Here is an 18,911-nt window from a genome sequence, read left to right on the forward strand (position 1 = left end):
GACTTAACAATGGCACCCATGAGACTTTGACCGCACTTCCTGTACATGAGCTATGATCCAGCAAAATGTTGATATTTCCTAAGGCAACAGCCCAAATGATTCTAGTTCCAGGTGAGACAAGAAGCTAATTCATATAAGCTATCTTGCAAGTTATATACAGATGAGGCTTTTGAGGGCTCCCAAAAGTCCATTGTTCAAATTCTGCTACCAAATTGAAAAGAAAGTCAGAGTTAGAGCTAGCATAACATTTTCTCTGACATGTTTTTCTGTCGGAAAATGCTTGTTTCATGGAAATCAGAACTTTCTGGAGGTAATGTGTAGATTTTGACAAAATTTAGTTTAGGAGAAAAAATTAAAAAATATAAAATTTTAATTTTTCATTTGTAAGTGGCTTTTTGTTTCTAATTTTTTATGTTATAAATTATCAAATAAAAATTATAATATAATATAATTTTTAAAAAAACATTGGAATGAAACATTTTGATTTGATGAACATAAGAACAGCCAAACGGGGTCAGACCAAAGGTCCATCTAGCCCAGTATCCTATCTGCCGACAGTGGCCAATGCCAGGTGCCCCAGAGAGAGTGAACCTAACAGGTAGTGATCAAGTGATCTCTCTCCTGCCATCCATCTCCACCCTCTCAGAAACAGAGGCTAGGGACACCATTCCTTATCCATCCTGGCAAATAGCCATTAATGGACTTAACCTCCATGAATTTATCTAGTTCTCTTTTAAACCCTGTTATAGTTCTAGCCTTCACAACCTCCTCAGGCAAGGAGTTCTACAGGTTGACTGTGCGCTGTGTGAAGAACTACTTCCTTTTATTTGTTTTAAACCTGCTGCCCATTAATTTCATTTGGTGGCCCATTAATTTCATTAATTCATATAATTAATTTCTTATATTATGGTAACAAGTAAATAACTTTTCCTTGTTCACTTTCACCACACCACTCATGATTTTATATAACTCTATCATATCCCACCTTAGTCTCCTCTTTTCCAAGCTGAAAAGTCCTAGCCTCTTTAATCTCTCCTCATATGGGACCTGTTTCAAACCCCTAATCATTTTAGTTGCCCTTCTCTGAACATTTTCTAATGCCAGTATTTACTTTTTGAGATGAGACCACATCTATACACAGTATTCAAGATGTGGGCGTACCATGGATTTATATAAAGGCAATAAGATATTCTCCGTCTTATTCTCTATCCCTTTTTTAATGATTCCTAACATCCTGTTTCCTTTTTTGACTGCCGCTGCACACTGCATGGATGTCTTCAGAGAACTATCCACGATGACTCCAAATTCTCTTTCCTGATTAGTTGTAGCTAAATTAGCCCCCAGCATATTGTATATATAGTTGGGGTTATTTTTTCCAATGTGCATTACTTTACATTTATCCACATTAAATTTCATTTGCCATTTTGTTGCCCAATCACTTAGTTTTTTGAGATCTTTTTGAAGTTCTTCACAGTCTGCTTTGGTCTTAACTATCTTGAGTAGTTTAGTATTGTCTGCAAACTTTGCCACCTCACTGTTTACTCCTTTCTCCAGATCATTTACGAATAAGTTGAATAGGATTGGTCCTAGGACTGACCCTTGGGGAACACCACTAGTTACCCCTCTCCAATCTGAAAATTTACCATCTATTCCTACCCTTTGTTCCCTGTCTTTTAACCAGTTCTCAATCAATGAAAGGATCTTTCCTCTTATCCCATGACAATTTAATTTATGTAAGAGCCTTTGGTGAGGGACCTTGTCAAAGGCTTTCTGGAAATCTAAGTACACTATGTCCACTGGATCCCCCTTGTTTGTTGACCCTTTCAAAGAACTCTAATAGATTAGTAAGACATGATTTCCCTTTACAGAAACCATGTTGACTTTTGCCCAACAATTTATGTTCTTCTATGTGTCTGACAATTTTATTCTTTACTATTGTTTCAACTAATTAGCCCAGTACTGACGTTAGACTTACCGGTCTATAATTGCCAGGATCACCTATAGAGCCCTTTTTAAACATTGTTGTTACATTAGCTATCTTCCAGTCATTGGGTACAGAAGCTGATTCAAAGGACAGGTTACAAACCATAGTTAATAGTTCCACAATTTCACATTTGAGTTCTTTCAGAACTCTTGGGTGAACGTCATCTGGTCCCGGTGACTGGTTTTAATTGACCAGAAACAAAACTTTTTTCTTCTAAAATTTAGGTTTAGTTAGTTAATTTACATACTGATTCAGATTAAGAATATATTCTTGAAATGTTGGAACTTCCATGGAATGGAAATTCTGATTTTTGACCAAGTCTAGTTGGAGTTTTGCACTGCCTCAGTGAAAATCTTGGCCCCATTGAAGTCAGTGAGGAGCCCTTTGGAGACAACTGAATTTCCCCACTAGAGCTGACTTATTCCTACTGCTCAGAGGAATGATTTTTTTTCTCATGGAATGTATATCTTAAGGTAAGTTTGTTTGTCCCATGGTGCTGCCTCTGTTCCTTAGCTAAGGTTATGAAAATTTAGTTTTGCTTAGTTTTGCTTAGAAGGGAAGATACATTAATAGATTTTTTCCCCAGTCCCTCAGCTTTCCTCTGTGTAGCCCTAGTACAACAGGTTTATTACAAGCTGAGAGAAAGTTTGTGAAGAAGCCCCTTATTCAAATATCTGCAGCACAGTAGGGAATCTCAAAATGACAGAGCAAGTTATCTACAACCATGATTCCTAACTTAGCTCTTACCTGAGATGCTTACTCTACTGCTAAATTACAGTGCTGAAAATGTTCATAAAGCCAAAAAATGCTAAATCTGCCAGTTTACATTTCAGCAGCTAAACTTTTCAGATACCTCTGTTTACAATATACAACAGAATAAATTATACACACACACACACATATATATATATATATATATATATTAAATAAAACTGGACTTAGTTTGTCTAAGATTGTTGCTCACTAATTACTCAGATATCTCTAGTATGACAGCCTCTCTGAACAACCTGCAATTTGCATTAATTTGAAAAGCATTTATAATAGTTTACTTTTATCCAAATACAGGGACAATAATAACTAATGTGAAGCAGTCATGTTATTAAAAATATAATTCAGTAAAGATTAGAAAATTTTGTTTTGGTGCTACTGTAATATTTTTTAATGTTCATGACATTTCAACTATAGAAAGGATGACATCTGTGTAACTGTAATTGGCTAGGATTTGCATTGCCCAACCTGAATCCCCTTGGGGTAGAATTACTAACTGCCTTCCATAACCTTACTTGGCATAATGGTCTCAATGATTTCAAATCTCTGGCTAAGAAGCAACAGGATGGGTCCAGGAAAAGGGCTAAAAGCTCACTCCACATATGCTTGTACTGTAGTGTTCATTTATTTGTATGAACTTTCATACAACCTCTTTACCTTTTCCAACCCTTTCTCTTGTTCCTGCCACGAATGCCTTGGATTGTGGTTTCCTTTTCACTCCATGAAACTTGTTCTATACAGTTTACTATTAAGAGTGAAGAAGGTGTGCGGTCACTTTTTAGATCTTAAGATCTCTCTAGCTACAAGTGTGTATGTGGGTGGGCTGTTTTCCCTTTCAAAATACTGAATCATTCTCTGGATTTTAAGTACAAAATCCGTAAGTGTTGCTTTATCCTAGCTCACCTTATTATATCAGCTAATTTCACTGATATAAATTATTGTTTGCAATATTTCTATATAGGTAAGATTAAAAAGGCATTTATTTCCATTCATAACAAACCCTCCGTTTTCAAGCAGTTTCAGCTATGGCAAAAATAACCCTTTTGGGCAGAATTTTTTTTGTGTAGGACAGATTTTTTTTTCTATTGCCAGATTTGGCAAAATATGGTTCTATTATTTTTGCTTGACAAGAAAACAAAGGAAGGAAGAAAAAGAAATTGAATAGGGCTAAACTGAAACAAACTACAAGAAGGTGCAGCTCCACTGATTGCAAATGAGTAGTACCATGTGTACTGGAACAATGAATGTAGTCCACTCAGTTTAAGATGATTTTGTTGTGTTCAAATAACTAATAATTCATGGTAAGCAATAATAATAATTTGTACGTTGTAGGCCAGATTCTTGACTGTGTCTAAGTGGACTTTGGACACAGTGAGAGAGGAACATTAGAGGGTTGGTGGGATCCAAAAAGGACTTGTACAGAAAAAGAGAATCTGGCCCAATATCCTTTTTCTCATAGGATTTCAAAGAGCTTTCCAACTATTAATTAATTAATTAATTAATTAATTAATTAATTTAGCATTTGCATATTTGCCGAGCCAAGCAATAGCATTCTTAGTGGCCAAGTGGAGCTTTTGAAGATCACCACTGAATTTGGTTAGCGGGCAATCCTCCACAGTGTGAATCACTGTTTGATACAACACTTTAATGCCAACAATCATACAACACTTTAGTGATGGGGCTCAGCATCTGTGAAACACAGCATGGACATTTCCAATTTAATGGTCCATCTTGTCTCTCTGGATCCATTGTTTCTCTGGAGCAGCAGTGAGCACCCCACACCCTTCCCCTCCCTCTGGCCCTGGTAAGGTTTCTAAATCTGCACCACAGCTACAGCTTGGATTGTCTCAAAGACCCCAGCAGTGCTGGTTGGCTGCACAGAGAGTTGCCAAGTCTGGGATTGGTTAAGAAGGGCCTACTGATTCCGTGGCAGGTCGAAACCAGGCAGGCAAGCAGTAGGGTTTGTGACAAGAAACTGATTGGTGGTTGATGTTAAGCACCAGTCTTCCCACCACAGGGACTCCACTCTCACATCCTCGACCACAGTGGCAGCTGGGCTAAAAAGGTAATTGAACCAGGGCAAGCTTAGGTTGGCAGTACTTTCTCAAGCAGCTTGCGAGCTGCAGTCTTCTTCCTGATGTAAGGGGGAGCAGTGCGGCTCAGAACTGGAAGCCATGGAAGATGAGTTGGTTGGAGAGTTCCTGTGATGATGCACATTGTTGAGTTGAGTTGGATGTCAACAAATTCTGTGTGTCGACTGATTCCATGCTGGTGCACAGTACTCTGCTACTGAGTATAAGATGGCAAGGGCTGAGGTCCTTAGTTTGGCACATCCGCTTCCCATGAAGAACCTTCCAGTTTGCTGAGAAGGTTTAGCGTGTCTTGACCTTCACTGCTCTCTTGCTCAGGTGGCTTTTGTATGTCAATGTTCGGTCAAGGATCACCCGTAAATAAACTGGGTATGCTTCATGCTTCAGCCTCTGATCATTCATTATGATGTTTAGTTCACTCTTAGTGTTGGCATGGTGGAGGTGGAATGTGCTAAAGACTGTCTTGCTGGTGCTGGACTGAAGGCACAATGTCTTGCAGTAGTCAGCCAGCTTTGAAGGGGGGGTCACTCAGGGTCTTCTCCATCTCAGAGAAAGTTGGAGCTTGGAGCCTGCAGCAGATGTTGTATGCATAGATGAATTTCCATGACTGGGTTGGTGGCAGGTCATTGATGTACGGATTGATTAATTGAAGTTTCACAACACACTTGTGAGATAGGTATTGCTATCCCACTGGAGGCTCTGAGGCACACAGACATTGTGCAGAATTTTCAAAGCAGCAAGTGCCTAGCAGCACAATTTTCAAAGGGAACTTGTGGTCCTAGGACTCACAGGTGGTTTTGAAAACAAAAGGTTAGCTACCCAAACATGGATGTAGAAGCCATTTAGGCTCCTCAAAATGTTTGCCTAATTAACTAGGGCAGGCCAATAAAGGAATCAGTATCAGAACCAGGAATAGAATCCAGGTATCCAGACTGCCAGTCCTGTGGTTTGACCATCACAACAATTCCTTAACCAGGATGACTTGTTTTGCTAAGTTATGGGAGTGGGAGGGGGAACTTTAAAATAATGGAGAAATCTATTATCAGAAACAACAACATACTGAGCATGCTCAGGTCAGCATTTTCATAATGTACATATTGTCAACAAAATTTAGTTTCAGTGAAGAATAATAGAGTTTCAGTGAAAAACAATAGTGACTGAACATTCTATCAACCAATGGAGTCCAACATATTGTATAATAAGTTTGAACATTTAGAGAAGTATTATATATCTATAACATGTTAGAATCATACAGTACTGATTGGTTCATGTGCTTCTGCAAAGGGGAAATACTGAGGTTGGAGTTTAAAGATAGCTGATGTTACCATCTCAATATTGTCATTATTAAAAAGCAGGACACAGCTGGAACAGACAAAGACAATCAAGCTGATTTGGTAGCTTCTTGATTGACCCAGCACTCAAGTTTGTGTGGGAACTGACTTCTTTACACTGAATAGACTGGATTATTGAAAGTAAGCAAGTGCATAAATGCTTATGATGGCAGAGATTCAGTGTGGGTATGCCAAAAAAATCTCAGTAGTCATCTCATCTGGGGTAAAAGAGATGCATAGCAGACTATGTTGATATATTAACAGAATATCTAGCAGACTGTATTTACAGGACACATTATTGTGACTTGTGACTAATGTTGCAATTGTTTTCCAGAGCTGTATGTCCTTGGGTACAAGTTCTTTAAAATTAATTACCTTATTCGGTTTGGTCCAGCCCAATCCTTATAGAAATTAGAGTATATTCAAGACAAAAATGGAAAACTGTATCACTGAGGCAACATGAATTTCCAAATTGCTTCAAGAATTGAAGACAGTGGGAAAGTATAAATGTGAAAGGTTCGGAGTACACTTAGTAATAGCATGGATGATCCTGAAATTAAACTGCAGGGTGTCAGTTAAAATAAAATTGGCAAACAAAAAGAAAAAACAAGTGTACACAGAACATCAGAAACCAAAAAGAGAGCTGGGAATCTTTTTTAGCCTCTAACATCATAGAATAATAGAAATTTAGGGCTGGAAGGGACTTTGAGAAGTCATCAAGTGCTGTACTGAGGTAGGACCAAGTAAGCCTAAACCATCCCTGACAGATGGTTGCCCAATCTGTTCTTAAAAATTTCCAATGATGGGAATTCCACAACTCCCTTGGAAGCCTAGTCCAGAGCTTAACTATACTCATAGTTAGAAAGTTTTCCTAATATCTAACCTAAGTCTCCAATGCTGCAGATTAAGCCCATTATTTCTTGTCTTTTCTTTAGGTGACATGGAAAACAATCGGTCACTGTCCTCTTTATAACAGCCCTTAACATACTTGAAGACTTCTCAGGTCCTCTCTCAGTCTTCTTTTCTCAAGACTAAACATGCTTTTGTTTTTAGCCTTTCCACATAGATCAGGTTTTCTAAACCTTTTAACAGTTTTGTTGCTCTCCTCTGGACTCTCCCCAATTTGTTCACATCTTTCCTAAAGTGTAGCACCCAGAATTGGTCAGAGTACACCAGCTGAGGTTTAAAGAATGCCAAGTAGAGCAAGACTGTAACCTCTTGTGTCTTACATAAAACACTCCTGTTAATACACCCCAGAATCATAGCACTGTAGAACTGGATGGGACCTCGAGAGGTCATCTAGTCCAATCCCCTGCATTCATGGCAGGACTAAATATTATCTAGACCATCCCGGACAGGAGTTTGTCTAACCTGCTCTTAAAAATCTTCAGTGATTTCACAACCTCCCTAGGCAAGGACCTGTGCTTAACTACCCTGACATTTAGGAAGTTTTTCCTAATGTCCAGCCTAAATCACCCTTGCTGCACCATGGAGTGATGCCAATATATGCAGTAGTTTATATTATTATTATTAATTAGTATAGTAGTATTGTCATTATGGATCAGGAGCCCTTTGTGCTAGGTACTGTGCAAACACAGTCAAAGGGCAATCCATGCACTGAGGATCTTATCATTTCATTACAGACAAGATGTAATAGTGGATGTAATAAATACTTGACAGAATTGTATATTTATTATTTTTATAATTTTGATGGATAATATCAATGTTTATTTTCAAGCATGATTTTCTATTTTTATGGATTTAAATTTTCAGTTTCCCAAAATTATGGTGTTAAGTTTTTTATTTTTATTTATTTAAATTTTCACAGTTATGGGAAATTATGGGGGGTGGTGGTAAGACAAAATGGTTTGTCAGACAAAAATTATTTAATGACCGTAGAAGTCGAGATTCAAAAAAGTAAAGCTTTTATAATAGTTTAAACACAAATTGTCAACATCACATCAAAATATACAAAGTAAATACCCTTAAGTCAAACTCTAAGTTCTCAAGCAGCATTTTTCTTACTTTGCCTGTTAGTAAATGTTGATTATCAATGGAAATATTTTGTTAGTTTGTGTGTGTACAGTGAAATCAATGTCTACTAATATTTACCAATACAAATCTAATCCTTCCAAGCCTAAATATATTATTGGTGGAATTGGTAGAGCCACCTTTAGTTAAGAATGCCCAACCCTTCCCATTACAAGCATTGTTTTCAAGTGCTTATAACTTTGCCAAACATTAACTATTTGGACTGAAATTTTTCATGCTGAATGTCTGCCTAAAATTTTTTTTGGAAAATTTCAGCAAAAATAGTCCAGCCCTTTTTGAGAACGAGATGACAAAAAAATACATTGTTTTGCCCATGTTTAAAAAATAAACTAAAATCTTACTATCATTTCATTAACAAGCTCTAGCACCTCCATCCTTTGGAGCAAGGGCTTGAAATTGGCAGAGAGGTTACCCTGGTGTCAGGAATATTCCTTTTGCTGTTCCCATGAAAAAATCACCCAAATCGGCTGCTATAAGTCTTTGAAAAATCTCAGTTCACATATGCTCAGGAGAGAGGTGTTAGAGTTTAACAGCTAAATGCTCTCAAATGTTAGCCTGCACTGATCATACTCTAATCTAGGACTGAAAGAGCTGAGCAGGACTCTCTAAGCAATTGCAGCTCTTGGCTGCTGGGGAATGTAGTGAACCAGGCATTAGAACTGAGAGCAGGGAGAATAACCCTCAGGTGCTCTTAGTGCTTCTGCTGCTGGTGCCCAGATAACATGGAGTGGGAAGCTGCCTTGCTTGAATGTAGAAGGGACAAGAGACAGAACTGGGGTTGGGAAGCTGGAGGAAGAGGACTGGGACAAGAAGCCTGTGACATTCTTTCAACATATTTATTAGCTTTTTTATATAGTTTGTAACATCTGTAAAACACTTTGCAGGGATGAAAGGTGCTACAAAAGTAAGATATTATTATTCTAAACTCTTTATACTAAAAATTACAAACAAAAGTAGCAATAACTTCAATCAGCATTGAATTTGTGATCTTTCACTATTGACAGATCTTCATCTTGGGAAGGGCATTAGTGCAAGGCTTAACATGAAAACATTACAGATCAATGCATTAGTCCTTCAGGAGAGGGACTAATTATTTTAATGAGAACATTCTAATTAGGTGGGTTTGAACTGATGATTACGGAATCTCACACATTTGGAATTTTAATGGGTATGTCATTGAGTAAACATGAGAATATATACAGGATTTATGATATCTCTTCTGATGTTCTTTTGTGTATGTGCATGAGGGGAGAGAATGAAAAAAATAATGTGAAAGATTTTTACAATAGCCTGAGTTCTAAATATTGGGATGATGAGATTAACGGTTAACTGTTTTAGTGAAGGAGATTTAGGGATTGCATCTGTATTCTGTATGCTATAATTTATTAATATGCAATTCTTATAAAAACAAGCATTTTTATATTAAAAAGAACCATTTAAAATCAAATTATCCCATGTATTTGGTGGGAATGGGTAGATGATCTAATTTAACTTTATTTAGAGAGAAATTATATTTGCAGAAGCGTTTTCAGAAGTGAGATGCTGACAGACTTTATTTTATTTACTTTAGAGATAGGGTGAAAGGGGGAAGGTATGGGGGAGAGAGAGAGAGAGAGAATGAAATATAATTGAATATTTTTTCCTAAATTATCTAAAGTAATCCAATAATAGCAGATAATAACACTCTAATCATTCATATTTTGAACATTGACATACGACAAGTTCTGATTTAAGCACATAATGGAAGAGAGTTTTAATGCAAGTTTGAATTCAAAAACAGCACCAAACCAATATAGTAGTTAATTTCTTTAGCGGTGTTCTTTTTCACTCCAGATACAATGTACTTCACGATAAGAAGAAACTGGCAAACCACTGAGTACCCAATCTTTACATGCTTGTATAGTGCATTAGGCCATGGATTTCCTCAGCTGTTTTATTAATGCCCACACTGCATTCTGACATCCTGCCCTTCTGTTTTTTAAATATGGGATTACAAAGAGACATTGACAGGCCAAACAAATATGGCTGCTGATTGGTATCCTCAAGTAATATTCAATCTAGATGATTTCTGCAGGATAATAATCATAGTTGATTTTTCCAGAAGCTGGGAATGGGCAACAGGAGATGGATCACTTGATCATTAACTGTTCTCTTCATTCCCTCTGGGGCACTTGGCATTGGACACTGTTGGAAGACAGGATAATGGGCTAGATGGACCTTTGGTCTGACCCAGTATCGCTGTTCTTACGTTCTTATGTTCTCATATTCAGTACAGGTCCTTTTCTCTGTGTGTAATTTCACCATTGAAATGCTGCAGGGCAGCAACATGCACAATAGTGAGGGGAAGAATTTTTGGGCTAAACCTTGTTAAGAAAAAGCACAGTATTCAATTATAAAAATGGTAGAAACACAATTGTGATGTGTCCATGCCTTGGGCAATTACTAAAGAATGGTCTAAGGGTCATTTTTTAATAAGAGGACGGCTCTGAGTTAACAACTGTCCATAGAAATAGCTTCATTGAGATCCATCTAGAGCAGAAAAGGATTCAGTTGTTAAGGTTTTACCTGAAGCAGCTCTTAATTGAAAACTGACCCCAGTTGAACTACAAGTCATTATGGGCTACTGTAGAAATCTTGTCTAACATGTTCCCCTTACTCCTGAGTTATCAGAGGAATATCAAGTAGGAGTAGGAACATTACTTCTGTATTTTGCAGTGGTGCAAACACTGCTGGAATTCTGTGTCCAGTTCTGGTGTACACAATATAAAAAGATGTTTATAAATTGGAGAGGGTTCAGTGAAGAGTTATGAGAATAATTAAAGGATTGTAAAACATGCCTTTTAGTGATAGATTCAAGGAACTCAATCTATTTTTCTTAAGAGAGACATAGTTAAGGAGTGACTTGATCACAGTTTGTAAGTACCTACTTGGGGAACAAAAATTTGATAATCGACCCTTCACTCTAGCAGATCAATGTATAACAAGATCCAATGGCTGGAAATTAAAAAAGAGACAAATTCAAACTGTAAATAAGGCATAATTTTTTAATAGTGAGGATAATTTACCATTGGTAAATTTACCAAAAGTTGTATTGGATTCTCCATCATTGGCAATTTTAAAATCAAAATTGGATTTTTTTGTCTAAAAGATATGCTCTAGTTCAAATAGGAATTAATTCAGGGAAGTTCTATATCCTGGGTTATACAGGAGGTGAGATTTTATGACCATAGTGATCCCTTCTGGCTTTATAGTCTATGAATAAAACAGACAGCCATTTATTCCAATATACATGGTTGATTATTTTGGCAATATACAGGAATCTGAGAGAACAATAGCTTTCAGAACATTTACCTTCTTTCAGAGTTATCACTAGCGATTAATACTAATGGGCAGTTCATGCAAACATTTTATATCCTCCATTAGACTCTTTTTACATTTCTTTCCTTTTGGTGCCAAAGTCACCAGTTTCTTTCCTAGCACAATACATTTTTGCTTTTTGACCCCCACAACACTGAATATTACATGTTTATGACACTGTTTCTGAACCCAGTTTTGAGATGCTGATTCATCCTTGACTGCCAAAGCAACTAATTGCCAATTAAGAAACTCAAGGTAACAAAATTTCCCCCTAATAGGCAGACTATTCAGTCTGATTTGAGATCAAGAAAAGCAGTTGCAGCAAGAAGTTTCTGAAAAATGTCATGGCTGCCCCTTTATGAACATAGAGAACCTGCTGGAAATTGTCATCTTGTTTTTGAAAAAGACAGAAAGCTTGTTGTGTAATGTGAAGACTCTGAATGAGTCAGAAATAATTAACAGAAAGCAATATGGGTTTATCCAATGCAGATCTGTAGGAGCCTGGATTTATTTAATGACTCTCCTTATGACTCTTTATTCATTTTAATTATTACTATTTCAAATGGTAACTTTGCATCCAGGATCCAATCTCCTTGAATGAGATTGGGACCTTTGCCATTTTTCTGTTAACTTCAGAGGTGTTTTGGTGCGGTAGAATAATGAAAGCCTTTAGCAGTTCTTAAAATGAAACGGTTCAAAGATATTTTTAGTTAAGGTGTCTTTCTATGGTGAGTAGTCCTCCACCTTTCTCCATTATTGAGAGTTTGGATTTATAAGTTGAAGTTTTATTTAAGGAAGACAATCAAGCAATAGTTAATACAGCACTATATTTGATACAGAAAAGGAAACACAGGTACCAAATCTGATGCTGGAGACTGACTGACTCCCTACAACTCACCTCTTATATACTGTTTTAAACAAAGAAAAATCCTTTCTCTTTCTTGATTTTATTTTGAATCAATAAGCCAATAATATTTGCAACCAATTTATTAATACTAGGACCATATATGACCACAATTAGGTCTTAATACTTAGACTTTAATCCATACATTAATATTTTGCTGATACATTGATTATAGATCACACCTGCTATACCACATGTTCCTTGACCATTTTGTCAATTACTAAATTTATCAGTTAGATCATTTTTGAGCACCGCTTATCAATTAGATGATTTTGTCCATTATAACATACATCTATAACAGCAGGCATCTTTTTATATTAGGTCTGTTCATAGAATAGATTATCAAGGTTGGAGGGGACCTCAGGAGGTCATCTAGTCCAACGCCCTGCTCAAAGCAGGACAAATCCCCAGACAGGTTTTTTTTTTTACCTCAGTTCCCTAAATGGCTCCCTCAAGGATTGAACTCACAACCCTCAGTTTAGCAGGCTAATGCTCAAACCACTGAGTGTGTGGTCACAGAAAAGAGAGAAAGACAATGAACTATTGATTTCTTTTCATGGTATCTGGTTTACATAATTGATAAGTTAAAGACATCTGTTCAAAGAGCCACTATTTTATCAATTACAAAAGATATCTGTACCTAAGTCATTATGACAGAAATCATCTGTTGGAGCAATTCCTGACAAGCTAAAAGCATCTTTTGATAGATTATCATCTTATTAGTTACATTAAATACCTGCCCCATATAGGTTACAATTGGTTCCTTTCTGGACATTTCCCTAAGGGTCAAGAATTTAGAGTACAAAGAATGCTCAATCCATTATTTAATAACATGCTAAGGTCCAGATAACATTCAGCTTATTGATAACACATTAGGGTCAGATAAAGTTCAGAGTAAAATAGAGTGGATAATGAAATACAGGCCTGCTAGGGCAAAGACATTCATTTATCCAGAACACAACCCTTTTGATGGTAAAGTTTAGTCAGCACCCTCAGTCAACACAGAAAAGATTCTGGGATGTCTGGTCAAGAAATCATGAAAGTTAATATAAAAAGAATAATACATTAATATTACTAACACTATTTCTGCCATTGTTTGACTGAAACAAACAATATATATATAGGCTTCTCTTCCCCTTCCCCCTCTCCCCCGATTTCCCTCCCTCCCCTGCCTCCCCTCCCCCACCCAATGAGGTTGGCAGAGTTGTCTTTAATGTTAAGACTACTAGGTTCAACAAGAAGAGTTATTAACAGAATTGGCTGGTATCATATGGGGATTAGATTTGGGGCTGTTTGAAATGGGAAATGTACGTTCATTTGACAGGTGGAGTTGCTTTTAAAAGACAGATAACACTGGTCTACAATTTTTGAGAAGTCGTCTGCTTCAGAGATAAAATGTGCTATTTATTATGTATTTTGATGTGCTGAATTCAAATATGACAATTAAAACAACTGATTGGTACTGTTTCTAAGATATTTAAGTTTTTACATTTTATGTCTATGTATATTGTGTAGATAGTAGAGTTTTAATCATAAATTGTAAACCTAGGTCTTTTCATGTGTTTATGGTTGCTTTACATGATAATATTTCACCTGTCCTGTTTATGTAACACTTTAAAAATCAGCAAAAGGGTTATATAAATAAAATTTATTATGAAACAAAAGGCAAAAAACTATTCTGTACATAGTTTAGTCCTATTCAGTGTCTACTCGGCACTTCTTGGCTTGTCTCTTGTATTCATTAAATGGAGCATCTCTTGTCACTGTCCAGCAATAGTCTGCAAGCATTGATGGGCTCCATTTGCCCTGATAGCGTTTCTCCATTGTTGCAATGTCCTGGTGAAATCGCTCGCCGTGCTCGTCGCTCACTGCTCCGCAGTTCGGTGGTGATGAGAGTGCAAAAAATGTATCTTTAGTGACATGTTGCAACCAAGGCTTTTGTATGCCTTGAGGAGGGTTTCCACCAACAACCTGTAGTTGTCTGCCTTGTTGTTTCCGAGAAAATTTATTGCCACTAACTGGAAGGCTTTCCATGCCGTCTTTTCCTTGCCACGCAGTGCATGGTCAAATGCATCATCTCGAAGAAGTTCACGAATCTGAGGACCAACAAAGACACCTTCCTTTATCTTAGCTTCACTTAACCTTGGAAATTTTCCACTGAGGTACTTGAAAGCTGCTTGTGTTTTGTCAATGGCCTTGACAAAGTTCTTCATCAGACCCAGCTTGATGTGTAAGGGTGGTAACAAAATCTTCCTTGATTCAACAAGTGGTGGATGCTGAACACTTTTCCTCCCAGGCTCCAATGACTGTCGGAGTGGCCAATCTTTCTTGATGTAGTGGGAATCTCTTGCACGACTATCCCATTCGCAGAGAAAACAGCAGTCCTTTGTGTATCCAGTCTGCAGACCAAGCAAGAGAGCAACAACCTTCAAATCGCCACAAAGCTGCCACTGATGTTGGTCATAGTTTATGCACCTCAAAAGTTGTTTCATGTTGTCATAGGTTTCCTTCACATGGACTGCATGACCAACTGGAATTGATGGCAAAACATTGCCATTATGCAGTAAAACAGCTTTAAGACTCATCTTCGATGAATCAATGAACAGTCTCCACTCATCTGTATCGTGAACGATGTTGAGGGCTGCCAACACACCATCAATGTTGTTGCAGGCTACAAGATCACCTTCCATGAAGAAGAATGGGACAAGATCCTTTTGACGGTCACGGAACATGGAAACTCTAACATCACCTGTCAGGAGATTCCACTGCTGTAGTCTGGAGCCCAACAGCTCTGCCTTACTCTTGGGTAGTTCCAAATCCCTGACAAGGTCATTCAGTTCACCTTGTGTTATGAGGTGTGGTTCAGAGGACGAGGATGGGAGAAAATGTGGGTCCTGTGACACTGATGGTTCAGGACCAGAAGTTTCATCCTCTTCCTCTTCCTCATCTGACTCAAGTGAGAATGATTCTGGTGCATCAGAAACCGGCAGTCCTTCTCCGTGGGGTACTGGGCATATAGCTGATGGAATGTTTGGATAATGCACAGTCCACTTTTTCTTCTTTGACACATCTTTCCCAACTGGAGGCACCATGCAGAAGTAACAATTGCTGATATGATCTGTTGGCTCTCTCCAAATCATTGGCACTGCAAAAGGCATAGATTTCCTTTTCCTGTTCAACCACTGGCGAAGATTTGTTGCACAAGTGTTGCAGCATATGTGTGGGGCCCACCTCTTGTCCTGATCTCCAATTTTGCAGCCAAAATAAAGGTGATAGGCTTTCTTAACCATAGTGGTTATACTACGCTTTTTTGATGTAAAAGTCACTTCACCACAAACATAGCAGAAGTTATCTGCACTGTTCACACAAGTACGAGGCATCTCTGCTCACTTTGGCTAAACAGAAATGTGTCCCTTTGCAAAATCAAACACTGACAAATAAGAGCACGACACTGTATGATTTCTAGAGCTGATATAGGGCAATTTGTTCAGCAGAGTGATGTAAGCTTTGTTATGATTGCATCATCCATGACTTCTAGGAATAACATGATGCAATTCATATCATGTATGATGCAATACCAGCTTCAGATTGCATCATTCATTGTTTTGCCTAAAAAGCAAGTACTGTCCAAACCCAGTCATAGATTTATTCATAGATCCAGTCAAAGATGTATTTTAGTCATTTCTGGTTTAAATTGAGATCCCTTCCCTTTATAACTCACTTATCCTCCGCCATTTCCAAGTCAAGGGTCGTATATACTGATCCAACAGCATATCTTGAAAACTAGAGCCAATCAACAATTTAAAGCATCATTTTCGTTCTCAGTGACCTAGAATTAGTAAAGTTTGACTACATTTATTTCAGAAGCATTTTGGCTGTAGAGCAGTGTAATTTAAAGTCTGATAGCAACACTGGGTGTTACCACTGAGTGGGGAAGGAAGAGAGCTTTGATTCTCCGCCCTGGCCTTTTACATCACAAGAGGAGGGATATGAGCTTAGCCCCATAAGGAATGAAGGATCTGTTGTCACACAATGGTAACTACTCCCACCCCTCTCCAAGCCCTAAAGGAGTGAGTTCGATGGAATCTGAAGGGAATCTCATTCCATCTGGTAGAGTGGGGAACAATTTAGTTATGTGGGGGGAACAATTATTGAAAGTGTGCAAGGAAATGCTGAGGATTCTGGGCCAATTCTGATGTTATTTACACAGGTTTTATATTGGTGTATCTGTACTGATCTATATGGAGTTATTTGTATAAATGATAGTAGAATCAGGCCTTACAACTTGGTATATGAAAGGAGCCATAAGGAAAAAAAATATCTCTGAGATATTTTTACTTATACAGACTTTTCATAATGTAAGTCTTAACGTTTCAGCCACCAGATTAAATAAATTGCATTACTGAAATACTCACCATGAGTACAGTTTGGGGTAGAATCAAGGACATTCGGTTAGAAACAACTGTAGAAAAATAGCATATTCTTCATAAAAAGAAAAAAAACCCACCAGAATTTCCCTAAACAAAAACAGAGTTCTGACTGTAACCATAAAATCTCTATACTAAATTGGTGCAGGATGTCATAGGGTATATTCATCTAGAAACAGAAGAATTTTATAGATGTAAAAATACTGGAAAACAAAGCCTCATAGGGGACATAGAGTCACATTGAAAAAGTAAAAACAAAATTTTGCATGACATTATTTTGTATCACTGAGCACATCTAGTAATTTATTGACAAGATGCTTACACAACCACTGAGCTTAATCACCTTGTGTTATGCTCTTTTAGGAGCTTACAAGTTAAGTAGAATTCTACTTAATAGCTATCTACCTGTCCATATTTTTTCTTTAAACATGTTCACATAAGGGGAAATGTATCCTGTGCAACAGGCAAAGACAGGCCCCATGCACCATTTAAGTCCCACTGACTCCCTCAAGAAACAGCTTATATAGGCTTCACCCCCCTTTTCACAGAAGTATTTCATCCAAAGAGACAAATCCTGAAGTTTTTACTCCTCGCTTACTCAAACAAAACACCACGTGGACTAAACCCTGAAGTCCTGCTTTAGGGTTTACTCATTCACCTGAGTGAAAACTGAGGCCCGGATCCACAAAGGGACTGAGGCACCTAAAGCCCAGATATAGACTGTGATCCATAACACCCCCCCCCCCCCCAATCAACTGCCACTTAACCCTGTAGGTGCCTAAACTTACTTGGCACCTAAATTATTGCTTTAAAAGCCTGCTAGGCAGCTAAATTTCTGCCTTCCTCCCCCTTCCCCCCCAAACACACTGCTGACTCAGGTACCTGGATGCCTATTTGATGCCTAAGCACCAGTGCCATCTTCAAGCTAGGTGAAGAAAGACATTGTCCTGCCTATCTCAACTGAGGTGGCTGATGTGGTACAGTAGAACCTCAGAGTTACGAACACTAGAGTTACGAACTAACCAGTCAACCACACACTCCATTTGGAACCAGAAATATGCAATCAGGCAGCAACAGAGACAAAAAACAAAACAAAAGGCAAATATAGTACAGTACTCTGTTAAACGTAAACTATTAAAAAAATAAAGTGAAAGCATCATTTTTTCTTCTGAATAGTAAAGTTTCAAAGCTGTATTAACTCAATGTTCAGTTGTACACTTTTGAAAGAACAACCATAATGTTTTGTTCAGAGTTACGAACATTTAAGAGTTACAAACAACCTGAATTCCCAAGGTGTTCATAACTCAGAGGTTCTACCGTAGGTATCCACTCAGCATGCCTAATTCAACACAAGATAGTTGGGGCGAAAGAAGTCAGCCTCCCTTATAACTTTTAGCACAGTGGTTAGGGTACTTACCTAGGATGTAGGAAACCCCAGTGCAATATCCCCTCTGCCTGATAAGGAAAAAGAATTAATGGGGGTTTCATTCTCAGGTGAGTGCCCTAACCACTGGACTATGGCATATTCTGATGTGGGTCTCTCGTGTGGAAGCCATGCTGCTTTGTACTGAAAAAAAAAACACGGATCCAGATACCGAGTGAAAATGACTCCATAATCTAGTGGTTAGGGCTCTTAGCTGAGAGGTGGGGAGCCCCTGTTCAAATATCTTCTCATTGGGTAGAGAGGGGAATAGACTCCCACAGCCCAGGTAAGTGATCTAAACACTGGGCTAAAGATTATAAAGTAATCCTCCTCCGCCTCCTCTTCCTCCTAGTCTGACTATTTTGTGTGGAGTTAGGTATGAGCTGCTGCCGTTCTTGCAAGAAACAGTTTAGGAGCCTGGCTTCAGGAGAGAGGGTCCCAGTTGTGGACTGCAAGCAGAGATAGACACCTCCTCGTAGCCCAGACTTAGGTGCCTAAGTCCCTGAGAGGGGTGGAACTTAGGACATACTCCTCTCTTCAGCATTTCCCACTGGACACCAACCTAGCATGGAAAG

This window comes from Emys orbicularis, chromosome 4 (genome assembly GCF_028017835.1).
Source record: "Emys orbicularis isolate rEmyOrb1 chromosome 4, rEmyOrb1.hap1, whole genome shotgun sequence".
NCBI lineage: Eukaryota > Metazoa > Chordata > Testudines > Emydidae > Emys > Emys orbicularis.